The sequence below is a fragment of the Arachis ipaensis genome, chromosome B06 (genome assembly GCF_000816755.2).
Source record: "Arachis ipaensis cultivar K30076 chromosome B06, Araip1.1, whole genome shotgun sequence".
NCBI classification, from domain to species: Eukaryota; Viridiplantae; Streptophyta; class Magnoliopsida; order Fabales; family Fabaceae; genus Arachis; species Arachis ipaensis.
This window is the reverse complement of record NC_029790.2, coordinates 119,858,853-119,864,842: the sequence shown is the minus strand read 5'-3', so window position 1 is coordinate 119,864,842 and position 5,990 is coordinate 119,858,853. Positions and strand designations below refer to the sequence as shown.

General features: G+C 32.1%; 1 non-coding gene across 1 annotated transcript; it reads left to right on the top strand.

Moving 5' to 3' along the window:
* Positions 378–451, top strand: TRNAW-CCA. Its single transcript has one exon. It is a non-coding gene; the product is annotated as a tRNA-Trp (tRNA).

Below are 5,990 nucleotides of genomic sequence, written 5' to 3'. Positions count from 1 at the left end.
ATCGATCTATTAACAACAAGTAGATCTACTTCAAGCGAATTAGTAATGTGCCGGGAGAAATTGGTACAAGAAGCCGTGGATACGCTTCTGGATAATGGAATCCGCGGGCAACCGATGAGGGATGGTCATAATAAGGTTTACAAATTATTTTCAGATATAATTGAAGGTAAAGAGGAAAGATTTCGTGAAACCCTACTTGGAAAAAGGGTTGATTATTCGGGACGTTCTATTATTGTAGTAGGACCATCACTTTCATTACATCGATGTGGATTACCTCGCGAAATGGTATATGCAAGCAAGATGTATTGGGGTCACTTAAAATTTAATAATATTTTATTAATATAATATTATTATGTTATTAAAAAAATAAATAATAAGCGCTCTTAGTTCAGTTCGGTAGAACGTGGGTCTCCAAAACCCGATGTCGTAGGTTCAAATCCTATAGAGCGTGATTCCATTCTTGTTATATTGAGAATGACAATGAAATAATTAAACAGTAGTTTAAAGGCTGAATTTGACCTCCTATTTCTTTTCTTAGTTCCATTATATTCTATTAGGTCTCAACAAGAAAATAGGTGTTTTACTATGAACCACAAGTTTCATGTTGAACGCAGTACTCATACCGGCAATTATAATCAATGGTTTTTCTATCAACCACCATTCACTTCGGAGATAACCTATACTCTGTCAATCACCTAAATAGTGAAATTATTACCTTATTCTTGTTAAGGGATGAAAAAAGATAGAAAATTTTTTTCTATTCCAACCTAATTCTTCCTAAGATTTCTATTTAGATGAACTGGCTCTTACCAAAGTTATATATCGAAAATAAAAAAGAAAGAAAAAAAAAGATGAAAATATAGAATTTGAATCTTTAGAAAAATTTAGAAAAAATCTACATACTGAGAGTAGGTTCAAAGATGTATCTAGGGATTAGTCATTTCAAAGTGAATTCTTCCTAGATACCCAATATATATGAGATTTTAATTCACTAGTGAATCAATTTAAAAGAGACCTAAAGTTAGGGATTTCTCAATAGGTAATGTTGCTCCAACACCCAACCAAAGGGCTACTGCAGTACCAATCAAAAAGATGGTTGTTGATACTGGACGACGAAATGAGTTTTGGAATTTATTAACATTCTCCAAAAAGGGTACTGTTAATAATCCCGCGGGTACCGAAACCATTAAAAGAACGCCCAATAACTTATTGGGCACTGTACGAAGTATTTGAAATACAGGAAAGAAATACCATTCCGGTAATATTTCCAAAGGAGTTGCAAATGGATCCGCGGGTTCCCCAATCATTGATGGTTCTAAAACTGTTAAACCTACGTTACAGGCAATAGTACCTAGAATAACTATGGAAAAAATATATAAAAGATCGTTTGGCCATGCGGGTTCTCCATAATAATTATGACCCATTCCTTTAGCGGCTCTCCTAGGGTTTCCTCATCTGGGATCCTGGGGAAGAGGATCAAGTTGGCCTCAATTTTCCGATAATATATTAATTGAAACAAAATTGGATCAGAAAAATTTTAATATAATAGTCAAAGAAAGACTTCTTAAGTTAATAAATAATTTAAATAATAATAAATAGGAAATTTCCCTAACATGGAAATCTATTTCATTTTTATGGAATGTTCGGGCAGAAATAGACCCCTTTTTATTAGAAAACAAAAAAGCTATCGACCGCCGAAGTAGGAATAATGACACCCGAAATAATATTGTTTCCATAAAGTAGAGATCCAGAAACAGGCTCACGAATACCATCAATATCTACTGGAGGGGCAGCAATGAAAGCGATAATAAATACAGAAGTTGCGGTTAATAAAATAGGGATCATCAAAACACCAAACCATCCAATGTAAAGACGGTTTTCTATTTCTTAACAAAAGGGTTTTTTTATGTATACTTATAGCTCAGGACCCCACTACTCGTCGTATTTGGTTTGGTATTGCTACCGCACATGTAGAATTGAATCGTACCAGTCTCTACTGGGGGTTATTACTCATTTTTGTACTTGCTGTTATATATACATATATTCCCAAAATAAACAAATCAAGAGCACCGAGTCAATAAAAACTGAGAAGGTTGATTCAAGAAAAAAGAAATATATATAATTTTGAATTGTATTTGAGAGGCGGTGGTTTACCCTGTGGCGGATGTCAACGGTTCGAATCCGCTTATCTCCAACTTGTGAAATATCAAACCACAATCAATTTCTATCTTAGTTCACAATTATACTCAGGGCACTAAACGATTTAACATACACATGCATTCAATTCCTATCCTATGGTCATTTATCCTAAGTTTTCACAGAACATTATATATTACATACGTGAAACCTAAATCATACCTTGGCTGATTTCTGCGTATTGTCCAAGGCAAAATCACCAAAACCAACACAGCCCCAAGGCCCAAAAATTCACCAAAGCACTAGTACTCAACCTCCACCAAAATTCCAATGTCCATAATTTCAAGCTCCAATTACTTATACACAACCTAATACATATACACAACACATATACACCCAAATTCACATATCCGTATATACAATTCAATATTCATACACTAATTCAATGAACTAACTAGGGTTAATAATCCTTACCGTACCCACGGACAAAACCATCCAAGCCCGATAAGCTTCGCAAGCTAAATCGAACCTAGAATACCAAAATCAACAAAATCTCAACATATAGGCTCATAATTTTCGAAAATCAAATGGGTAGATAAACTGAGGTGAGATTGTGGCTTACCTATGAAATTGTTCTGGTAGTATCGTAGAGCTCGACGCGGTGGTCACGTGGCTGCAAACGGTGCAGCGATCGGAGCTCAGAGTGAGAAGTTACGTGAATTTGTTTATGGCGTTAGGGTTGGATTTCTTTTCTTTCCTCCCCTTGGCTGCTTCAGCATTATGCTGAATGGGGAAGAAGAAGATGAGCTTTAGCTCATTTAATTGATGGGCTGGTTGGGCCCACGAGCCTGGTTTGGGCCGAGGCCAGTTCAATCGGTTCCGCCTGTTCGGCCCAATCTTGGGACAAATTCTTTAAAATTAGTGTTAAAATTCTCGTTTTAATGAGCTCTATCCTAATTTAACATAATATTCATATTTCTAATTTTTTTATTAAATTTTAATTTATTGACTAATTATTTGCTAAGTTTAATAGAATTTACAGAAAAAATATTAAAATTAAACCAATCAGTTATTATTAAAAAAATCAAAATAAAAATATTTATCAACTCAATCAGTTATTATTAATAACTCACTTACTTGGAGACATTTGTGGTGCAAAAGACTTTACCAACGTGGTAGCAGCGGCGGGGGACACTTTGGGATGAAGAGTGTATGGTTAGGGTTTAGCAAATAGCAATGTAAAAAAAATGTAAGAAGGGAAGAAGACATACCTAGATGAAAGAGGAAGGGTAGCGTCACAGCTAACGGAGGCAAGTGGCGGCAACGGCGAATGACGGAGGCAACAACTTGCAGGGAGAAACAAGCTCCTTCATCGCAGAAACAAGCTCCAGGTGGATGCTCCTCGACGACGATGATGGTTAGTTGGAGTCGTGGGAAGCGGTCGGCGACGGCGAAACGGTGGCAAACGGTGGTGATGGGGGTTGACGGTGAGAGAGAAAGAAAAAAGGGAGAGAAGTGATATTGATGATGTTGCAGAAATGGGGGAAGGGTTCGCAAATTCGAATTTAGGGTCCATTTTATCGGAAGATTTACCATCGAAAAAATTCGCTGATAACGTACAGTCTATAACCAAAACGACGCATTTCATTTAATTACTTTACCGTCAGATTTTTTCGCCCCTAAATCTGACGATAAAATGCGCTTCCGCTAAACATTTTTTGTGCCATTTGTTACCATCGGATTTAGGGTCGAAAATATAAATCCGACGGTAACGTATCATGGATGATGAATTTAGTGTTGCAACTGTCGCAAAATTCGTTAGTAAATTCAACGGTAATATACAACGCTAAATCCAACGATAATCAGCATTTTTCTTGTAGTAGTGAAAAATAATATTTCTTATAACTTCTCAATTTTTAATTAAAATACCTCAACAAAGTGAGATTCTTCTTAAAAGGAAGAACAAAAAAAGAAAAAACTTACAAGAAATATGACAAGAATAATACTTTTAAAAAGTGATTTGCCAAAAATATTATTCTGCATTGAGATAACAAACATATAACATGTCATATTCAAAATATAGTTTTATTAAGGCCGATAATCAAATAAACTATTTATGAGTTTTAAGAGAAAGAAAATCCAATATATTCTACTTCCATATGTTTAAATCACATTGTTTTATATTTAACAGACAAAATTACACAATGCTTTAGATATTTAAGTAAAATCATTTTTCAAAGTTAATTAATTTAAGAATAGAGAAATGTCAAAGAGTCATCATAATTTGTTATTTTTTGTCATTACTTTTAATTAGTCATTAATTCAATTTTTTTAGTTTAGTAATTCAATAACATAATTTAGTCTATATTTTTAAATATTAACGACTAATTAAAGACTAAAAATAATAAATTCTAATGACCTTTAGTATTTCTTTTAAAACTATATTATCATTGTAGTTTTGAATAGTGGATCATGATGTGAACGCCATTGTTCATTGTTGACAAATGCGGATTTGGATGTATAAAATACTATATCCACTTCTCAAGTTAGATGTTGTAATAGAATCACAAGAAACAAAGTAACAAAAATATCTATGATACCCAACAATAATATCTTCTGAAGAAATTGTATGGAACCACGAAGAAAGTAACGAAAATATCTATTGTACGTACAGACAAAAACTAAACTAAAAGCAATAAATGTTATGGGAAGAAAGGGATTCAAAGAAGGAATAAGGAGGATTTTTGGCATAAATGAACTCCGGCATATATATTAACTTTTGTGTAGATATACGCTATGATATATTCCTAAATATAGAACCGAGTTAGTTCAATGAAAAATTACTGTGTTGTTTTTCAAGCCATGCTGTGGGGGATCACATCAAACCTAGCCAAAGTTATATTTATTATTTGATTCAATTAGATTTTGTTTCAAAATTGAACCAAACCGTGACAGTAATGACACACACCTATTCAATACATCAAACATTTTATTATTATGTTAGGAAAAAGTTTGGTAACCAAAATTTTTCAGCCATAATTAGCCAAAATTTTTCATAATTTACTTCATTTATATTATTTAATATCAGTTTTATTTTTTATCTCACTCTCTTATCATTCTACTTATCACCGTTCTTATCAAATTTACTTATTAATGATATTAATTATAAAATCATATCCCTTTTTATTAGGCATTATTGTAATCAATACTTAATATTCCTTTTTATAATTTAATTTTTATATATAAAAATACAATAAAGATTAATAATAATAATTATATTTAAGAACGGTAATTATAATATCAATTACATTAAATAATTACAATTGATTCTTTGTCCGTTATAGTATTTATTATCAATTATTGGAGATATGAAACATGAAACCTATCATAATATATAGGGTAAAAAACAGAAATAAGTCAAGGGAGAAAATAATTTACGTGAATAAACCAAAACGAAAATTGTTTCATGAATCCACCAATACACATTTGTATGTAATTCGAACCAGTTTGGTTCGAACTCCATTTCTACATAATTCGAACCAGCTTGGTTCGAATTATACACAAACACGCACACACTAATTTGAATCAGCTTGGTTCGAATTACACACACAGTAATTCATGGTATAATTCGAATTATGTTGTTAAAAAATTAATAATTTATTAAAAAAATTTTATTAAAAAATTTATTAAAAAAATTAATAATTTAAAAATTAAAAAATATATATTTTATTTCATACGTTAAAAAAAAGCTAACAAAATATTGAATTACGAGACTTCTTTAAAATATTAATGAGTTATCAATTCGAATTCCATACAATACTTTTCTGTCCATTTTTAATAGGTCATGAATATTT